Below are 22,945 nucleotides of genomic sequence, written 5' to 3'. Positions count from 1 at the left end.
CTGAACCCAAACTTCTCCATAACTTTCCAGAGGAAGTTGTGTTCAACGCGGTCAAAAGCCTTTTCCTGGTCCAGAGAAATCAAACCAGTGTTAAAACCCAATGAGCTGGAGACGTCCAAAACATCTCGAATAAGGTGGACATTGTCCACCATGGACCTGCCGGGCACACAGTAGGTCTGGTCCCGGTGGATGACCTGCTCCATAGCTTTCCCCAGCCTGGAGGCAAAAAGTTTGGACAGAAGCTTATAATCCACACACAGCAAAGACACAGGGCACCATTTTTTTATATCTAGCAGGTTACCTTTCTTTGGGAGGAGAGTGATGACTGCTCTGCGGCATGAAGTGGGCATTGAGCCAGAGGCCAGACTCTCATTAAAAACATCTAAAAGATCATTGGCAAAGATGTCCCAAAAGGCTTTATAAAACTCAACTGTGAGGCCGTCTATGCCGGGAGCCCGCTGTCCCTGCATGCCCTGCAGGGCGGCGTATAGTTCCTGCATCTCTAACGGCCCTTCAAGACAGGAGTTGGTCTCCGCAGAGACCTGAGGCAGTCCACCAGTGAACCCCTCTATCAGTGAGTCCTCCTCCTCATACTCGCTACTGTAGAGGGAAGTGTAGAACTCTACTGCACGCCTCCGGATCTGGCCTGGCTCGACAATCTCCTGCCCTGTGTCTGAAAGCAGTGTGTGGATTACTCGCTTCTGCCCATTCTTCCTCTCCAGGCCGAAGAAATAGCTAGAGGGAACATCCATCTCCGCAATGGCTTGAAACCGGGACCTGACCAGTGCACCCTGTACTTTACTTTCCAGCAGGTCAGCTAATGCTAGCTTTTTAATTTTGAGGACTTCAATATGTCCTTGATCTCCTGTGGATTCACCTAAATTCTCTAGTTCCACTATATCTATCTCCAGGTCCTTCATAGATCTAGTGATGTCTCTAGTGACATTGAGGGTGTGCTGTTGACATAAAAGTTTGATTTCGGTCTTGCCATGGTCCCACCACTGCCTAAGACTGCTAAAATCATTCTTCCTCTGCCTAAAAACATCCCAAAAATAAATAAGCACCTCCCTAAACTTTCTATCAAACGTTAAAACAGAGTTAAAATGCCAGTAAGCACTTTTAGGCTTTACATTTCTGATATAAACCTGACATAAAACCAAAGAGTGATCAGTAAAAACAGCTGGGATAATGGTGCATGTCGGCAGTCTGCATGCATCCTTCTCCATACATCCACCAGGCCATAAGCAGAGACCAGCTGCCTCAGAGCATGCTGGGATGCTGGATGTGGCTCTGCATGGTTTCGGTCTAAAACCTAATTTTCAGTACAATTAAAATCCCCACCCAAGAATAAAAAATCCTCCGTTGACCAGCCATTTAAAACATCACTTACCTTTCTCCATTTGTCGGAGAATACACATTAATAAAAACAGCCGTAAAAACATCAAACCGAGCTTTGACTAAAAGTAGCCTCCCCTCGATAAAATGCTCGACCTCCAGTGAGACCGGAGTGAAAGCCTTGGAGAAGAGGAAGCCTACTCCTCCACTCAGAGAAGTACCATGACTCAAAATGGCCACTCTCTCCTCCAGTCCGCCTCATTGCCCCCATCACTGTGCGTTTCTTGTAAAAATAAAACATCGACTTTCTTCATTTTTGCTGTTTCAAAAATACTTGCCCTTTTTTTCCCCTCTCTGGCTCCATTTACATTAACACTGCCTACCCTAAAACAATCCATGTCAAATGTGATGTTAAAAACAAAATAAACAATCAATAAATTAACTAAGACACACATTTGAGCATTTCTCATCATCACTATGACCAATACTTGTCATTTGAGTCAAATTGTTTCCATACCAACTAGGAATGCTCTGAACCGAGATGGAGCTCAATCATCCTCCTGTATAGATCATATTTATACAAATGTGCCTGACAGGTGTTCCAAGGTAATGTCATTGTTAGTTGGCTTCAGTGACCATGACCTGGTTGCTGTGTCCAGAAAGTCAAAGATCCCAAAAGCAAAGTCAAAGATAATCTGTGCTAGGTCATATAAGAATTTCAGCAACAATGCTTTCTTAGAAGATGTCAAGTATGCTCAATGGTCTAAAGTCTGTGTTGAACCTGATGCTGAAAAATCTTTAAATATTTTTATGGATTTGTTCGTACCCATTGTAAACAAACATGCACCACTTAAGAAATTCACTGTCAAGCCTAATGGAGCTCCCTGGATTGATGAGGAGTTAAAGAACTTAATGAAACAAAGAAATGAGCTAAAAAGATGCTTTATTGCCTCTGGTTCAGTCAATGATAAAAGTGCATATTGTAAAATACGGAATCTAGTTACGAAGGTGAACAGAGAAAAAAAGAGAGAATTGTATCGGCAAAGGATTGATAGAGCCCAACATGACAGTAAGAAATTATGGAAAGTGATGAATGATATTATCGGTCGGAGTACTAATGCTTCTGCATCCTTCATTGAAACTGATAATGGTGTATTTATTTCTAAGCCTAAGGATATGTCAAATTACCTGAATAAGTATTTTGTGGAAAAAGTTGAAAATTTGAGGGGGGGCTTTTGTACAAATGTAAAGAACAAATCGTGTCTGCTCATTGATGATCTCATAATGAAAGGCAAACAGTGTACTTTTGAGTTCAATTCGGTTGAAATCAAGGAGGTTGAAAAAGTTTTACGATCCATTTCTAAAGACTCTGCTGGTATAGATTGTATTGATGGTAAATTATTCAGAATAGCTGTTGATTATATAGCTCTTCCTGTATGTCACATATTTAATTCCTGTCTATCTAATGGAACCTGTCCTAAAATCTGGAAAGAAGGAAAAATTATTCCCATACCAAAAGATACCAAATCAACATTCAGTGGTCCTAACTGTAGACCTATAACAATCCTACCTGTTTTGAGTAAAATTTTAGAAAGGATTGTATATAACCAAATTCATGATTATATGTCTAAGAATGATTTGATAAGTAATGCACAACATGCCTACAGAGAGGGTCATTCCACCTGCACAGCCTTGGTAAAAATGACTGACGATTGGTTAAGGGGGATTGACAATTCATTGTTATCTGGTGCTGTCATGTTGGACTTCAGCGCTGCATTTGACCTAATTGACCATAAGTTGTTGATTGAAAAACTCACGCATTATGGTTTTGGACCTATGGCAATCTCTTGGTTTGAAAATTATTTATCTTTCAGAACTCAACAGGTTTTCTTGAATGGTACTCTGTCCAACAGCATTAACATAGACTGTGGTGTGCCGCAAGGAAGTTGTTTGGGTCCGCTCTTATTTTCAATTTTTACGAATGATCTCCCGCTTGTTATTCAAGAATCCACTTTGGTTTTATACGATGATTCTACACTGTACTATTCTGCATCTTCATGCTGTAAACTTAAGTCCGTTCTGTCACAAGATCTGAAAGCAGTGGTCAATTGGGTTACTGCAAATAGACTTGTTTTAAATCTATCAAAAACTGTCAGCATTGTCTTTGGATCTCGGCATAATGTAGCCAGTCAGCCTATGCTTGATCTGCAGATTTCAAGTCAGCCAGTCAAGCAGGAGAGCAAGTTAAAGCTTCTGGGACTTTCTATTTGTAACACTCTGTCCTGGACTGATCATGTTAGGCAGATAGTTGCCAAGATGAGTAGGAGCATTGCTATGGTCCGGAAATGTGCCACCTACTTACCAGCTACTTTACGGAGACAGGTTGTTCAAACATTAGTATTATGCCATCTCGACTATTGTTCTGTTATTTGGGCCTCTGCCTCTAAGACTGACCTAAGCAAACTACAAACTGTACAAAACCGGGCTGCTAGACTTGCCCTTGATAGATCTTACAGATCAAATGTAGATCAGATGCATTCTGATCTCAAGTGGCCTAAAGCTCTTGATAGGTTATCCATTAGGTCCTTGATATTTATTAAGAATGTAATTTCCACTCATGTTCCTAGAGCTCTTTTTAATGAAATTGTTTTTTGCTCTGATGCTCATTCATACGGTACTAGATCTGCAACAGCAGGGCTAGTTGTGCTCCCACACTGTAGGAGTAATGCAATGAGGAGGACATCCTTCTATAGGTCCATTTCTTTGTGGAATATACTCCCTTCGCACATTCGTGTTATACCTGTGAAGAGGGAATTCAAGAGGCAAATTAAATCCTATTTTTATTTATGTTAAATATGAACTCGGGACTCTGACTTGGCTTGGCGCTCAATGAATTATGTTTGTTTGTTTGACTGTTGCTATGTATTTGTAGTTTTGTCACTACTTTTACTGTATTTGAGTGATGATTAATTGTTTGTATGTTCTGATTTTAATTGTACCCCAGGAAGACTAGTCTGCCGCTTCTGCGACAACTAATGGGGATCCACAATAAACAATAAACAACAATAAACTATTAATTTGTTTCTTTGCCTTAAGCACAAGTTTCTTCAATCTAAAAACTCCTTGGTCGGTGAGGCCAGACACCTCTTTCTGGCTAATGTGGAGCCGGGCAGAGGAGCAAAACAAAAGCAAATTAGGGAAGAAATCCTCAATTTTCACTTTATGCTGGTTTTTGGTCTGCTTTAAAAAAAACGCTTATTCTATCAGCAGTATATTGGGTTCTTTGTTGGCTGCTGGTGAGGCCAAGAACTTCACTGCCATCAGATACATATTCATCACTGCCACTCTCATCTGTACTGGCTCCCTTATCTGCCTGTCTATCTGCTGCACAGACTTTACTGCTTTTTGCCTCACTTGATGCGTTTTTTATTTTCCTCCTACGTTTAGCACTAAGTAGGCCTACTGTCTTTACATCTGTTGCCTCCTCTTCCTCCATCCCATCCACCTCTACTTCATCAATGACCTCCTCCGTCTGCACTTCGCCTATATCCACTGCCTGTCCCCCTTCGCTGATCCCAACTAGGCCTACCTGTTCTCCACCTGCATTTACACTGGCTTCCTTCTCCTTTCCTCCCACCACTACACTTTCCTCTGTTCCACCCAAAACCTCATTCCCACTTTCACTCACATCATTCACACACACACCCTGTGTATTTACACAGGGTCGCCGGCCGCTCGGAGACGACAATAGGTGCCGCAGCGGGGGGTTCCCCGGCCGGGGGAGCCGATTGCCAGGCAGCGGCCCCCGCCGCCCAAGTGGTGGCCTCGCCCCGGCACCAACAGCCCCCCCTGGACCAGCCGGATTCAGATCACCTTGTCTCGGGCAGGCTTTCACCGTGTGCCCCTCCTCTCCACAACCGAAACATTTCATTCCCGACGAGGTTGCAAAAATCACGTATTCATAATCATCTACCTTTACAATGAAACGGAGGTTCAGTTCCTCGTTCCGATTGTTCAGTATCATATACAGCTGTCTACGGTGAGACACCACGTGTTTCAGCAAATTAGACTTGCAAGACATGAATTTTTTAACCGGGGAAGCAATCTTCCCATGTCTGGACAATTCTCTGCTGAGAAACTCGTCGGTAATGAAAGGAGGGACGTTCGACAGGACTACCCTAGTCGCAGGTTGTGCCAGAGGCAGCACCTGAACAAACATATCATTGACGGTGATGCCTGCCTCGACGACTCGGTTCACTTTCTCCAGCTGGTCCAGGAAGATTACCACGGCGCCGTTCATCCGAGCGGCCGACTTAATCCGGTCATACCCGACCTTCTCCCCCACAGCTAAACAAATGTCCTCCACGCAACACTGAAAGCCCGGACAGATCTTAAGGCCGTGCTTTCTGGTTAGCGTGGAGAGAGGATCTCCATTCACCATGGTGGCTGCGCACCCACCGACCGGCGAGACGCCGGTAGGAGACAAACAAACACCCAAACACCACCCCAACTAACCACCAAAATCGAAAAATATAATTCACAGTGACCTATTCCCAATAAACTATACAGAAATAAATGCCATTTACCAAAGAAAATTAAAATAAAATTAGAAAAAATCGCAAACGCTCCGCAGCTTCATAATGTACTTTGAAGCTGCGGAGCAGCTTCAAAGACACGCTCAATCTCTCACAGAGAGATTGAGCGTGTCAATCTCTCTGATTGACACGCTCTCAATCAGAGAGAGAGAGAGAGAGAGATTATTATGTTGGCCAACACTCTTACACTAATTGTTCTGTTCAACCTAAAATAAAACAATTATATTCTAGGATATAAATTCTCCCCGTCAACTATAAAAAAGGATGGATTTATGTTAATTGCAATACAAATACACCGTTTTAAAAATGTATAACCTTGTCCGCACTTCATCTATTTCGGACATGGCTCCACGCATTCGCCGGCTTCTTTGAAAACAAATGCACATGGCTAGCGTAGAAGTGCATGGGGAAGGGTCGTCAACGAGTTGTTACGACAGTGTTGTAAAATATCTACTACGAAGCTGTAGGGGGCGCTGTGTAGAGAAAAGTGCGTGCCAAACCAAGAAAACAGCGAAGAAATGCCCGATCTTGCATAGTGGGCCTTTAAAGATATTTCCACATGTATACATAAATATTATTCTCCCAAAGATGTCGAATGCTATATGTTACAACATTATAGCCAAAATATTATGTGCTCAGAAACTAGTGACATTACTAATGGTTTCCAATTTATTGCTATGGATTTAATGAGTCTTAGAGGTTGAGGGCAGTCAATGCGCGTGCGGAAACTGTAGTTATGATCTAAATATTGATATTTAAAGCAAACTCAAACTAAATACTTCAAATATTGGAATGAAATATAATACCTCCAGCTATTGACTAGTGAAATGTGACAATTATACTTGCACCATTGGCTGAATAAATAGCTGCCAACACATCACTATCATTTGAAACAGATGGATCTTTAAGGGAACATATCTATGGAGAGAGAGAGATATAGAACATATCGAGAGAGAGAGATATAGAACATATCGAGAGAGAGAGAGAGAGAGAGATATAGAACATATCGAGAGAGAGAGATATAGAACATATCGAGAGAGAGAGATAGAACATATCAAGAGAGAGAGATAGAACATATCGAGAGAGATAGAACATATCGAGAGAGAACATATCGAGAGAGAGAGAGAGAGAGAACATATCGAGAGAGAGAGAGAGAACATATCGAGAGAGAGAGAGAGAGAGAGAACATATCGAGAGAGAGAGAGAGAGAGAGAGAGAACATATCGAGAGAGAGAGAGAGAGAGAACATATCGAGAGAGAGAGAGAGACCCGAACTGGGTTTTCCTGTTGCAGTTGTTTTTGCATATGTTTTTCTTTTACTTACCTATTATTTTATTTAATTGTATGACAATGTTTATATGTGAAGCACTTTGAGTCTGCCTTGTGTATGAAAAGTGCTATATAAATAAAGTTGCCTTGCCTTGCCTTGTTTCAAGAAAACAAGATGGCGTCTATCGCCCTACAGGGCGGCGCCAGAGCACTCAGGCCACAAAAATCTCACTATTGCCTTCAAAACGCGTGAGAGAGAGAGAGAGAGAGAGAGAGAGAGAGAGAAAATGAGTTTTATGGGGAGATAGATTAAGGGAGATAAGGGGGAGAGCGAGAGAGAGAATTAACACCCGAACTGTGTGTTGCTGCTATTGTCTCAGGTCAGAGACCATGCAGTCTTTACAAAAGACAAGATGGCATCAACCGACCTGCAGAACAGAGTCAGAGGCACTCAAACCACAAGATGTCACTGGTGGTTTGAACAAAAGGGAATAACAAAACGCGTTAATCTCCTTTTCCGAGAGAAAGAGAGAAAGAGAGAGAGAGAGAGACGGAAAGAGAGAAAGAGAGAGAGAAAGAGAGAAAGAGAGAGAGAGGGGGGGGGGTGTAACACTTGAACTGGGTGCCCCGCTGTTATCGTTTTAGGCTACTGGTGGATTCAATGATTCGTTTCCGTGACCCAGTTTGCGTGATTCAGTTCGCCACGAGGAGTCGTTCGCGAATCGTTCGTTCGTTCGTTCGTTTAGTCGAGTTTCCGGTAGCACTAACTCCACTGAGTCTGACTGACTCAGCTGAGAACCGTGCAATGGGGTCTGTCAAGTTGTACGGTTTTGTTTTTGGTTTTTGGTGAGTTTTTCAGTTTTGTTTGGTTGGTTTTAAGCACTGTGTTTTTTCCCCAACTAGAAAAGGATGTGACACTTAAGGAGTTCTGAAGGCACTGGGTTTCACTCAAGGATTGGACAGACAACAGTTGTTTCCGTTTTTGGTCTTTCCTCATTTTTTTCTTTTTATTTAGAATACAGAGCACAAGTCCATAGGGTTGCAATGGTTAACAGTTAGCACCAGGAACCACTTTATTTTGTCCTCTTAGTCCTATTAGTTTCTAGGCCCTTAGGTAAAAAACCTAAGATAAACAGACATGAAGATAGACAGAGCAGTAGTTAGTTGCCACTTAAATAAATGTGCAAAATGCAATAAATGTGCAAAATGCAAATACATGGATGAAATGTGCAAATATGCTATAATCCTGTGCAAATACATGAATGAAATGTGCAAATATGCTTCCAATAAATATTTACCAAATTTGCCATGTTACAACACTAGGAAAAATAAATATTAGCAATATTGCATTTAAGATTTGTAGAAAAATAGTAATCTGTACAAAGTGAGTATACATTAAATTGACCAGAAACTACCCAAATTCAATGAACATGAGCAACCCCACTATGAAATATGAAGCGCCCGTGCCCAACTGGAGATGCGTGGTTAAAAGAGTTACAGCCATTTCGCTAAAACCACAATTAATAGACTGCAAAGTCTCAGATGCAATGTGCCCAGGCCATTAAGCTTTTCCTTCCGTTTTTAACCAACATTAAAACACTACAATGGTGACAATCAGTGCAAACGCCAAGCTCCAAACATGCCGACCGTATACGCCACAAATCAAATCAAACGAGACAAGCGCTTACCGGCAGCCTCTCCAATTTTCAGTGTTACGTTTCCGCACAGCACTTCTTCCAAACTGAGAGCAAGCACAGTTGAATTTTCGTGTTACTCTCACCAGTGTGTCTTACCAACTAAACGTTGGTAACGTTTAGTTACCATGATGCGATTTACCGCTACCGGAAACCAGGCTGAACGAACATACGATTCGTGAACGACTCCTCCTAGTTCAGTCGAGTTTCCGGTGAATCGATTCACCGGAAACTCGACTGAACGTGGAGGAGTCGTTCGCGATTCAGCCTAGTTTCCGGTAACGGTGAATCGCATCATGGAATGCACACCATTGCACGGTTCTCAGTTGAGTCAGTCAGACTCAGTGCTACCGGAAACTCGTTCGTTCGTTCAGTCGAGTCTCCGGTGAATCGAATGGTGAACGAGACGACCGAACGAACGAGAGAGACGAACCGGTTCAGTTCGTTCGTCCTAAAGACTCGGTCATTCGAACCGGTTCGCGAACGAACGAGCCAACACTATTTAAGGCCAGACCATGCGGTCCTTACACAAAGCAAGATGGCGTCTATTGTTCTACAGAAATGCGCCAGAGGCTCCCAGACTACAAAGATGGCGTTGGCGGTTGGAACAAAAGAAACATACGTCAACAAAACGCGCCGTCCCTTTAAACACCGAAACCACGTGCTTCACCCAATGCCCGTGTAACAAAACAAAGTCTGTCGCAAATTGACCTAGATATTATTCGGCCAAACGCACTGTATTGGATCCCTGTAGGAAGTATGAGATGCCGGCAAGTTTGTTTCCATGGCGGGTCAGTGAAGCATGCAAAGCAGTTGGGTTAGAACTGCGCAAGGCCGCGTCTACGGAAGGGTTATTACTTTAGAAAAAGATGCACAATGGTGTTCACATCAACCGTGCTGGGGGGAACCGATCCCATTCGAACCCCTACCGCTTATTATAACATGCGGTATCGCCTCAGGGCAAACAAAGCCCAAGCCACCGGGAGAATATGCAACCAATTAATAGAGTAAGTAGACTATCCGACCAGTTTGCACCCCTCCGTAACGGCGATCAACCCAAGTAGTCGGTTATAAATAATACAATAGTGAGTAATCCGTCCCCTCACTATTTAACAAATAAACCGCTGTAATATGTCTCCAGACGGTACAAACATTAGACCTTGATGGGAATGGATACCTTCTATCTACATTCCCATAAAAAACACACTTCTGGCCCCTTGCTCCTTGAATATAATTATTTAATTAAATCTGTTAGTGTTGTCCACGGCCGTCCAAGTTACATGGCTGTTATGATTTTCAACCCGAGGCCCGAAACCACGGAGCTCCGCAGCCAGACGGAGGCACTACAAGCTCTTCACCTAAATGTTCTTATAACTAATTCTATTGCAGATTCAATCTTTAAGACAATGGGTTCTGCTTACCTAATACGTGTGTGGCCTGCGTAGAGCTTGTTTTGCGTCTCGGTGGCTGCGTGTTCCCGAGTCTCGGTCCCGGCACTTCCCAAGAACGTCCAGGGTCACCAAATTGCAGCATTCTTCAAAGAAAGTAGTCCAATCCGGATCGCTTTTAACTGACTTTATTTGTTAAAGTATTTTGGTATGGTAACTACGGAGCAAAAGGAGGGGAAGTGTGTCGAACACGTGCTGAGCGACTCCCAGCTGATCAAAACTCTAACACGCAAGTCTGAGCTACCAAGTCCAAGAGTTTCTGAGGTCCAACCTCTCTGTCGAGATTGATAGGGTCAAGTGGGCGTGGCCTATGTGACGTATTAGCCTCGGCTTCTTCCCCTATCTAAAGGTGCTGCCTTCTGTGGATGGAGCAGCCTTCAGTAAGGTCTTGCTTCCCTTGTGGCTATGTACAGTATTTACGGCTTATATGTTCGGTCCTGCTTCCTAGTGGCTATGTGAGGGTAATACAGCTTGCGTGTTTGAATCTGCTTCCTAGAGGCTATGTGGGGGCAGCTTATGTTCTTAAAATACGTAACAAAATAGATTTTCTTACAAAGCTAATGTATACGTTTCCATTTATTAGGTTAGTAATTCATGTAATTCAAAATGGTGTAAAAGTCAGTTTGATCGTGTCACATTACTCTGTACACTTTCCAATTAAATTACAATTAGGGCATTTAGCAGACGCTTTATCCAAAGTGACTAAAGGCCCAAAGGCCCATTCACACCCTACGGTAAATACGGATACGGACCGTTTCGTCCGGTCCCGGAGGCGTTTCGTCCGTAAATGGGTCCGTCGCCTCTGAGCTTACGAATCCGGAGTGCTCCGGGAGAACCGGAGCAATACCACCGGAAATCGGGGCGGCAGTATAGAGTCAAAAGTCAGACCATTCGCGAAAATAGATAGTATAATATAGATAGATATTATATATAATAGTATAATATCTGATATGTATATTATATATATATTAGGGCTGTCAAAATGAACGCGTTAACGCAGGGTGATATAATTTGTGGAATTAACGCGTTAATTTCTTTAACGCATTAACGCATGCGCCAAATGACCCGCCCAATATTTCCCGCTCTGCACTTGTCGCCGCTATTTGCCGCCGCTATTTGCTGCTCTAGAGTTTTGGCTGAGACACAAGATGGATACAGAACCGAAAGAAGTTGTTGGCCCTCTGGATGGAAAGTTTGAATATAAAAAAAACAAAGACGGAACACTTAATAAACAAGCAGTGATTTGCACACTCTGCAAGAAGGAGTTTTCGTTTCACCGAAGCACTTCCAGCCTAAAGTACCATATCAACGCTAAGCATGCGTTTGTCGGCGCTTCAAGTTCTGGGGCAAGACCAGGGGGCTTGCTTCAAGTTCTGGGGCAAGACCAGGGGGCTTGCTTCAGACAACGCTCACCGAAGGCCGTGCATTAAGTAAGTCTATTTCTGAGAACTTGACCCAAAAAATTGCCAAATGGATTGCAAAAGACTGTTGGCCGATTAATATTGTCGAGGACAAGGGCCTCGCGGAAGTGTTACAAGTTGCTTCACGCGACGCATTCTACAAGCCACCGTCAAGAGGCACAGTAATGACTAAAATCCACGACCTCTACAAAACGGAAAAAGAAAGAAGAGGATTTGGCTGTAGCTGACTATGTCGCCCTGACAGGAGACCACTGGACCTCTGTGAGTAACAACAATTACCTGGGTGTAACTGAAATATCACTAAAACATGGGAACTGAAGTCGTTTGCGCTAACTACAGAGCAGTTCCTAACAGTAGCACGCAAGTGGGAAATAGAAGGAAAAGTCACAACTATAGGGACCGACAGCGCACGCAATATGATCGCTGCGGCTAGACTTTTGACATTTGAGCACATGCCTTGCATAGCTCACATCCTACAGAGAAGCATCACGGTGAGCCTCTCTGACAGCGGATTTGTGCATGCATTGTCCAAGTCTCGCAAAATTGTGGGCCACTTCAAACACAGTCCGGCAAACACCGCGGAGCTTCAAGCACAACAAGCTGCCCTTGGACAGAAGCAGGAGCCGCTGGTCCAGGACGTTCCAACACGTTGGAATTCGACGGTGGATATGGTCAAGCGTCTGAACTGCAATCAAGCAGCAATAAAAGCAACCCTGGACCAACAGCAGCACAAAGTCATTATGCTGACAACACCAGAATGGTGGCGTCATACCTGCATACCTGCAGTTCATTCAACTGCAGGTATGTAACTGAGATCCTGGGTGGGGAGGCCTATGTATCCTGCTCTGTTGTACTGCCTGACCTCTGCCACTTGCGTCGTGTAATGGAGGTCTCTGATGAGGACCCTGCATATGTGGTGCGATTTAAGACGGCATTCAAAGAAGACCTAGCCTCCCGCCAAGAAAAGACCAACAACGCATGGCTCAAACGGCCCTGGATCCACGCTAAAGACTTGAAGACCCTGCCCAAGAGTGAAAGAGAAGAGGTGTGGACCACACTGGGAGGCATGCTGCATGAACAATCACCAAGAAGGTCTCCACAGACTTCTGAAGATGGGCCACCCAAGAAGAAAATGAGCCTGCTCCTACAAATGTGCTCAGATTCAGATTCTGATGAGGAGGTGCAGCCTGGCAGAGACATACACAGGTACAGGGCAGAGCCCTGCATTAGTATGGAGGACTGTCCCTTGCAGTGGTGGTCTGCTCATTCAGGAGCCCATGACAAGCTGGCCCTGCTGGCTCGCAAATATCTAGCGACTCCTGCATCCACAGTTCCATGTGAAAGACTCTTCTCAGTGGCAGGCCACATCGTGCAAAAGAAATGGTCAGCCTTACTTTCAGAAAATGTCAACCAGTTAGTTTGCCTCAGCAACTGGCTAAAAGAAGAATAGCCAAGAGAGACACATTTTATTGTATGAAGGTGTGGTAGTTTGTTAATTTAAAAAAGGGAAAATGTTTAACCATTCTAAACTTAGCAATGGCTAAGATGCCCATAACGTTTGGGATGACTGTTATCTTTAAGTTTGATTAAGAAAAATAAAATAAAAATGTTATATGCTCATAGGCATTGCAAAGAGACTGACACAAAACAAAAATTGAAATATGGTGTGGTATGTTTAAGTTCGATTTTATTTTTCATTATTAATAACACCATCATCTGGATTCTTTCATGAATAAAAGAACATGCTAAATGCCTATATATCCACCTTCTGTCATTTATCTTTCCGTTCCTACAACAATATACAGAGAAATTCAGAAATTCCGGGCATATTTACGAATGGTAATTAATCGTGATTAATTAAGCAATAGATCACTTCAGTCAGTGGCATGTGCTCATTATACCACTGTGAAGGGGGTCGCCGGCCCCGACAAGTGATCTATTGCTTTTATACAACGGTTACTGTTATGGCGAAACGAAAGTCATAGACACACTACATTTAAAAAGAAACCAAGAAAGTCAAAGTAGCCGTTTTATGAAAGACTACCAAAAAGTAGTCCCTCCTGGCTGCCGCTATGCATCGACGGTCGTTATGCAACACGCTTTAGCGTCCCTCCGAGAGAAGGCTCCGATAGAGCGGTTCGCCGGCAATTTATCCTATGGAGCAGTTCACTCGCCGATTTTAGGCTTCAGTGAACTGTGCTATTGCTTTAATACAAAAATGACTCCACACACACACACTAGTAAAAATATGGTTGTATTCTTTGACACTTTCCACTTCAAGGCGCGGAGTGATACTTTCACAAAATGATTGGGCGTCATAGCAGTTATGTATACGCTCATTATACAACAGTTAGGAACCAATCAGATCGCTGGATTCAGGCCCCCCGTTGTATAATCGTGATTAATCCACAGCTACCCTGTGATTAATCAGATTAAAAATTTTAATCTTTGGCAGCCCTAATATATATATATATAATTTTACGTTTTGTACTTATATTATACTATATACCTGACATTATTATTTTATTGTTTATTGTTATTGTTCCCCTGCTTTGGCAATGAGTTGTAACTGGTCATTTAACAACATTTTGAGGAGATAATCTGCGGGTTGGTGAGGGGTGTCACATGCCACCGCACACTTTTTGCACTTTTTTTCAAGAGTCTAGCTGCAGATATCCACCCACACGCTCCAGACATCCACCCACACTCACACTTCCGCTGCAGGCAGAAACATCCACCCACACGCCGGAAATCGGATAATAAAAAATAAAAATAGGAAAATAAAATAAAAATCGGGCGTTACGTAATGTGTTTACATAAATGAACGGGCGTTAAGTAATGTGTTTACATAAATGAACGAAATAAATGAAGTTATAAAATCGGATAAACGCTTCCGGTTTTGGACAGAAGACCTGACACTCGCTGTTGACTTTAAGCTGGAGCTTATGGCTCTTCTCTTTCTGTAAATACACACACCTTATTCAGAATTCCCTCTGTGTTATACTGCAATCATCTCAATTTAATATTTGATAGGACACAAACTGATACTCGTATTGTAAAGCTGAAGGGCATCAGAGATTGAGGCTAATAATTATTTTAAATACTATGTATGAGTGGACAGGAATAGTTAGAACAATTCCCCTTTAGCTTCACCTTTTCTGACATATTTATATTAGGTCTAGCTATGTTACATTCTGTTGTCTTAATATCATAAGGTTCGACTGCATTCCAACATAATTTATCATATGTTATTAGCACTTTTGCATTCCTAAATTCTTACTCTGAACCATCATTCATTTAATATCTGGCTCTAATTGTCTATAATATTGTCTTACCTTGTGCTGCTGGACCACCTTATTTGCCCATATTTAAATACGACAAACTCAAGTCTGTGTTTTAACTTAGCTCTGTGTGTTACCAAAGTGAATAAGTAAAGTCATACAAAAAATCTATACATTGTAAACGTTACAACACTTTATTAAGAACACTCAACAGATAACTGAACTCAGAACCTCAACACACACACACACACACACACACACACACACACACACACACACACACACACACACACACACAGCAATGTCACTGGCTGTCCACCCAGCGACCCAGAAACATGGCTTTGACCCGAAGATCCTCCTCAGCTGCCATGTTAAGGAAGACCTCCATGTCTTCCTGAAAATCAAATGTGAAGAGCAGGGGATACTTTTCTTCTTCATCAGTTGAAGAACGTATCCTTTCCAGGAGCTCCTGCTGTTCTTTTGCGTCCATATTCGGAAATGCGGGCTCGACCACCTTCCCCCTGAGCAAACCTGCATTCTGACGCAGCCAGGAAACTCCAGCCACAATGTTGTCAAGTGGCCCCTGTTTAATGGAAAATGAAATGCCACCAAGTTGGAATCATTTTATATTCAATTATATTATTTTTGCAACCAGTTAGTTACTTAAACTAAGACTTGGAACTGTAAGGTTCTACACCCCGGACTGCAGACACGCCCATCCAGATAATAACACATCAAATTAGACAACAACGGCACTGTGGTGGGAAACATAACTGGAGGGGGTAAGTCTGTCTACAGAGAGGAGGACCTGAAACTGTTGAACACTGAGTGAGTTGAACACCAGAATAATTTTGTCCTCTTTAAATACTTAAAATAATGAAAGACCATCACACCTAGGAGGATGGCACATTCTTTACAAAAGATTATTGTCATGACTGAATGGTGGAAGATTCAGGGAAATTATCATTGATCTTTGTGTCTAAGATCAATGCAGGCAAAAGATAGAGGAAAATAAGTCAGTGACTTATAAAAGTAAGCAGACAAACATTCATAAATATTGTCTACAGACATATACACATACATTCTTATATTCTTTCTACACACATACATATATCACCTTTAAATGTAATGGAATGTTTTATGTGGGATTCCAGGTGGCACTGAAGCTTCGTGTTTACGGTTGGTTTAAAAGTTGGGCATAGGGGGCAGTGGATGTTGTAATTGCAGTGGATCTTGCAAAAATGACACCTAGCTAGCGTTTGCCACCGTCAGTGTGGAATAAAACAACAAATGCTTCATATTGGTGTAACGTTCTGTTATTTGTTTGATGAAAAAATCTAAACTTAATGAAACTAATAGATCGGTAAAGAAATGCAAGTCTCGTGCATTTATAATTGTATCGCTGTGTTTTGAATAGTCACCTACCATAACCTCCAAGTGCAGCTGAGCCGAACGTCACATCTTCGTGGCGTGCAGTGAGTCCCGTTGTTACACCGAATTCTGCGACCCACCGAAAAGTGTGACCCGAGGGGGCGCTGTTGAATAATGTGCAACTCGCGCTCCAGACATCCACCAGCACGCAATTTCCGGCGTGTGGGTGGATGTTTCTGTCTGCAGCGGAAGTGCGTGTGGGTGGATGTCTGGAGCGTGTGGGTGGATGTCTGCAGCCAGACCCCTCTCCTTTTTTTTTTTGCCGATTTCGGATGACGCAAAGCAAAATCATCTCTACAGATGTCATGTTTGCGATTGTCGATGCCGTTAATTTGTGAAACGACAGTCACTGCCCTCTTGAGGATTTATTGCGTAACATCCATAACAATGCTGAAACCAGACGGAGGTATGAAGGGTAGTTCCGGGGGCAACGTTTGGGGCGACGGACGATTTTCGTCCGGATCCGGAGGTATGGATTGGCCTTTACATCGGTTAATAAAATACACATTGACGCACCGACGGCAGAGTAAACCATGCAAGGCGACTGCCAGCTCGTCAGGAGGAGGAGCAGTTAAGTGTCTTGCTCAGGGATACACATCTATGGCGAGTGGAAAGTGCCAAACCTAAGGATATATGGCGAGTGGATAGTGCCAGGATTCCCTGGAGAAGGATAACAACGTGTGAAATGAACGTGTGGAGAAGCTACGCCGCCGCCGTGTGGAGAGGATATGCACGCCGCCGCCGTTGGGACTGGGGTTCGATTCCCAGTCTATATATATAATTTTTTTCTTCATTATTTTCTGGTATTAATATATCCAATGACTTGTTGATGAATAAGTTGATGACATTTTATAAAAAAAAAACGTTAGTTTTATGTGTCAAAAAGACCAAAACTGTTTGAAAACAGATCTCAAAAATGTTTTGATGATTGTATGGGCATGATGTCACTTCATAGGGCAGAGGGGTATTCCACAAAGCCGGTTTTATCACATAACCGGGCAAATGAAATCAGGGTTTGCGGTAACCCCAGGTTTTCCGTTCCAAAATGAACACGGTATGTTAGTTACTATAGCAACATATGCTCTGAATCAAACCTGGTCGGACCAGGTTTTGCGCAGGTTAAGTTTGGAACATAACCCGGTTTTGGGTATTTAAAGCTGCGTTCACCGCAGATTCCATGTGTTCACAATGGCATACCCTTTTGCTGAGAGCCCTGTTGATATCGGAGTGCAAATTATTCGTGCAATCCACCGGGAGCGATTAATAAGACCACGGCTATATCCGGATGACTTTTTGCTGGAGAGATATAGATTCTCACGCAAATCTTTAATAGCCTATATTTAAATAGCCTTCTCCACAGTAGCGTGAAGTGAATACATTAACGCATTAATGTTTCGATTGGTAGTGATTTTCACCTCTTGAAATTGATTTATTTTAATTTTGAAAGAAAAGACACATGGAAGCAATGGAAAACGCCATCTCTCGTTCGGTTGTTTAGAACTGAAAATCCGGTTCCCAGGACAACGTGACATTTTCACTTTCAAGCGGCCTGTTTCACCATTTCGATCAGGGTTTCCATGATCCATAAATCACGTCTTTATAGGTTTAGCGTGGACGCGCACAACCCTGTGTTAACCAACCCTGTGTTGATTGAACTAATGCATAACCGGTGCCGTGGACCCGACAGCTCTGGTTTAGTTGGCACAGGCTCACTCAACCTAGAGTTCAGCGTTAACTCTGTGTTTGTTACCCTGCGTTCACACCAAAAGATGCAAAAAGTTGACGCGCGTCGTGATCCCATTCAAAGTGAATGTAGAGACGCGTTGCTGCTTTGCTGCCGATGCATTTGCTGCAGAGAAAACGGGCAGCAAAACTTGATTTGCGGCGCGTCAAAATCTGATTTGCGGCGCGGCATGCCCGTGCCCGCTGCCGGGCACGGGCGGAGGGCGCGTTCACGTATTTTGCGGCGCGTCAAATGCTGCTTGAGTTGAAATATTTCAACTTTTGCCGCGCCGCAAAACCTTTGCCTCGCTGTAAACGTGATGACAGCCAATCAGCGTTCAACAGCGTTGCCACTGAGGCGTTGCCACTGAGTGACATGCCGTAACAGCCAATCAGTGTTACTTAAATGGAGGAGAAGATAATAATTGCAGTCTCCGCATACCCGGTGATCTTCAACACCACCGTGGCCAGTTATAAGTGTCCAATACATATATATTTAAGCAATAGATCACGCCAGGCTGTGGTATGTGCTCATTATACCCCCTTCACCGGCCGGCGACCCTCTTCACAGTGGTATAATGAGCACATGCCACTGACTGAATTGATGTATTGCTTTTATACAACGGTTACTATTATGGCGAAACGAAAGTCATAGACACACTACATTTAAAAAGAAACCAAGAAAGTCAAAATAGCCGTTTAATTAAAGAATACAAAATAGTCCCTCCTGGCTGCCGCTATGCATCGATGGTCGCTATGCAACACACTTTAGCATCCCTCCGACCGAGAGAGAAGGCTCCGATAGAGCGGTTCGCCGGCAATTGATCCTATGGAGCAGTTCACTCGCCGTGTGCTGTATACGCTCATTATACAACAGTTGTATAAATATAAGTATAAATGTCCAACCGAGAGATCCTAGCACCGATCCTAGCTTGCAGGTCATCAAACTGGGCTGGAGTCAGCCTCAAATAGCGCTGGAAGCGTTCGCCATCCAGACGGAGCTCCTGCAGAAGACGGTGAAATTCACCGAGCTCTGTACGGCTCCGAATGGTGTCATGAATCCATAAACGACGACGAGCATTCCGACGTCTCTCCCTCTTCCACAACAGGTAAAGAGATACGATGCTCGTAATGTCGGCCATGGTTGTGAATGAATTCAGAAGCACCGCGGGAAAAACTTGCCGCGCATCATAACTGCGGCGCAGCAAAACTTTTGCGGCGCAGCAAAACCTTTGGACGCGCCGCAAAACCTTTGCCGTGCTGCAAAACTTTTGCGGCGCCGCAAAACTTCGGCAGCAACGCGTTCGGGCAGCAAATGCATCTTTTGGTGTGAACGCAGGCAGTGGCGGTTCTACGTCCAGTTGCGCCCCGGGCAAGACTTCCTACAAGCGGGGGGGGGTGGAAGGAGCAATTGTTGACGTTTTTTTTTTTTGTACTGCTCGTGGCGCCCCCCATGTGATTTCGCGCCCCCCACAAATATGCCGCCCCGGGCAGCTGCCCGGTTCGCCCGTGCCTAAAACCGCCACTGAACGCAGGGTTAAACGTCCGTTCGTGGAATACCCCCCAGGCCTATGACATTTTCTGTTTTCTATCTTGGCTATATTATTCACTTTCTTTTGCAAAAGTTGTAGTTAATATATAAATCAATGTAACAATGTAAATGATCACAATGGAATTTCTTTGATGAAACAGAAAACATTTGTGAATTAACAACCGCATTTATCTGTGTTTCAAAGGAAATTTTAAGCATCCATCATTCAACAGAATCTGTGCTTTGACAGCAGATAATTAACCATACAAATGTTGAATTTGAGAAGGCAAGAAAGAAGAAAAACATTATTGGGCGGATAGAAGACTTGTAAGCCAACATGTATTATTTTGGCAGACGGCCAAACAAAAGCTTTGATTGTAGTCATCCAATAAGTCACCCAAAGCATAAAAACGTGGAACTGGAACATTGTTTATTTAAAGAAGATGCAAAACATTAGCAAGAACATGCAAAAAAAAAGTTTAAATACCAGCAAAAAATTAAGCATACCCAAAACAGGGGGACTGGATGATTCCTGATATAATTGAATCACTGAATGATTCAAATGTGGTGTGAAGCGGCAACTTCAGAATCAGTGCACACGTGTTTGCTTCCGGGAAGACAGTGCCAGTGTGCAAAAAGTTTAAAGTTGGCTCTCCTGGGATTCCCAGGGGAGGAACTCTGTCCGCCCCATTGACGAACATGAGGAGCTGGTTCAGCGTCACTCGGTTCTCCGTGTCCTCCACCACCAATACAGCATCTCCACCTGCAATGTAAAAGATAGGACTTAAGTCAATATAATGACCCAAGGCAAATGTTTATGTACACTTCACCTAGCCGAAAATAATCATTGCAGATTAATATATCAACCTAAAAATTCTAAACAACACTTTCAATCAAATGAATGCACAATGTTTCAAATAGTTTACCGCAGGGGTACTTTGTTGGGGCCTGCAAAATCCTTTCTGCGATATTGGGATCTTACATGAATAGGTCACATATTTTTGAACAAACCATAAACGATAAAAAATCCCAGAAATCCCACCAAAAATGGGATTTCTGTGACCTACATTTTTTTTTATGGACCAAAATGTCTGACGGGATAAAAGAAAGACAGAAGTCTGTACACCGCTAGGCTCCCTATGAACAACTCAGTTAAGAAGGCAATCTATCGGGCGTAGCGGATAGAGCGCGTACCATATTGGCTCCGGTGTTTGATGAAACTTAAACGTCCTCAGGCACAGCTGGTTGCCAAGCCCTATTTCATCAATTCCCATTTTTCATTTCAAGTTACCAAAGTATGCATACCTTCCACTTTCCACATCGATGAGCCAGTCCCTCCAGTAGCCAACTGCCCGCTCCTCCTCTGACCGGTGTGAGGGTGGTGTAAGGGACATCAGAGACGCTTCTGCAGGTTTAGAACCGGAACCACAGGAATCAGAATCTGGGAGGCAGGCAGGAGAAGTGCAGGTGTGGGCAAGTGGTTGAAGAGCTGGTTTGGTTGACTGGAGAGGAAGCTCAGGAGCAGGCCTCAGAACAGAAGATGGAGCCTCTCTGGGCTCACGACAGTTCTCCCGTGCTTGTTCCCCTGTGCAGTGCCTAAAAGTATTACCTTTTTTGTATAGCAAAGCATAATATCAGATGACAACATGGCTACACCGGAAATGGCACAGATACTAGGTTATTATTGGCTGGGTAAAGTGTTTATAAACTCAACATCTTGTGATTGTTGCAGTATTTATCACTTGGAGCCGGGTGGTGCTTTTCTCCATCACCATGATATTAATAACAATGACTTGCCGGATGTGGGGGTATGGCTCAAACAATGGTGCCTGACTCCATATACGCGCCTTGATCCACAGTACTGCTCGTAGAGTTGGATGAAAAGTGCCTCAAACACACGATTGCAGTCAGGTCACTGTGCTGGGCTTCTCCCCCCTGCAAAGTATTTGCAAAGGTATTGAGTAGCATTAGTGTTGTACAAGACATGATGTAATGGCTTGCCTTGCAGTATTGTCATGCTTGCTCAGAGTATTCATTTAGAATATATTTGTTTGTGAATGTGAGCTTAATTCAAATTGTATTCATGATTGTAATCATATACTCGTGAAAATCTGTTGATTCTTGGTATTGTACGGATAATAAATTGTTGTGTTGGTAGATCTATAGTCTCCTCTGTGTACAAGGAAATATGAAAACAGGCAAGAGAGGAGATTTAACGCTGGTTATGTTGGCTGCCATTGTCATCTCTTTTATTTTACACCACATCAGATATTCTTAGCATGGTTAAAAATAAACTACTCAATCAATAAATAATCTACACAATTTATTCTGTATGACCCTGATTAAATAAACCCAATAACCAATAACCAAAATAAACCTTCAAATCAAATTCATTTATCTAATAACATTAATATAAATTTTAAATATAAATGTGACTCTTTACAGATATACTGTAGTAAAAGATAACACTTTCAGTGGTGTTTAATGCTAAGTCTGTAGACCTACCTATTTTAATTATAGTAAATTACCCAAACAAATTAGCAATTCATTATCTCAACTAAAACAATAATAGGTCTACTTTGAGAGTGAATAACAGTATCAAAACAGGCACCATCAAAATAGCCTACATTTAAACAACACTTTATCTGTCCTACACCATTATACATTGCTGTTCCAAGTGATATAAATGTGCTGGTTGTATAAAACACTAGTAAATCGTAAACTAAGTCATAAAATCACACTGAAGCGCTTTGTGGCCACATGCCTAGTTCAGGCGTTCTCACGGCGACGTAGGGCAGCAGGCGTCTGACGCCCCGTGCCCACTACCTCCGTCCGTTGACTGATCCCCATTGACTTTGAATGGGGACGGACGCGCAATGCATTGTGGATCCGTCCGTTCCGTTGGAGCCTTCGGCTCAGTCAAGAAGTTGAAAAATGTTCAACTTTTTCGGCAGCGACGGATCCGTCATCCAATCAGATCGCGTATGCAAATTTAAGCACTGTGACGCGACTCGGGCTCTGACGATACTGGAAAGCGGGAAAGCGGGTCATCTTGCATCGCAACAAGCAGGAAGAAGCGGGAAGAACCCGGCGAAGCGATTTGATTGGCTGACGGATGCCTCTGCAAAGACTACTCCCCCATCAGTCAGCCACGCCTTCCCACGTCCGTTGACTGACGGAGGTAGTGGGCATGTAGGGTTAGTGGCGACAAACTTATC

The 22,945-nt window shown here is 43.2% G+C and overlaps 1 long non-coding RNA gene across 1 annotated transcript; it reads left to right on the top strand.

The window, feature by feature from the left end:
* Positions 1-11,370: 11,370 nt before the first annotated feature.
* LOC132472178 (uncharacterized) lies at positions 11,371-11,966 on the top strand. The gene is made up of 2 exons (XR_009529032.1): positions 11,371-11,711; positions 11,744-11,966. It is a non-coding gene; the product is annotated as an uncharacterized LOC132472178 (long non-coding RNA).
* Positions 11,967-22,945: the final 10,979 nt, after the last annotated feature.

This window comes from Gadus macrocephalus, chromosome 14 (assembly GCF_031168955.1).
Source record: "Gadus macrocephalus chromosome 14, ASM3116895v1".
In the NCBI taxonomy this organism is placed as follows: Eukaryota; Metazoa; Chordata; class Actinopteri; order Gadiformes; family Gadidae; genus Gadus; species Gadus macrocephalus.
This window is presented reverse-complemented; position numbering and strand designations above follow the sequence as displayed.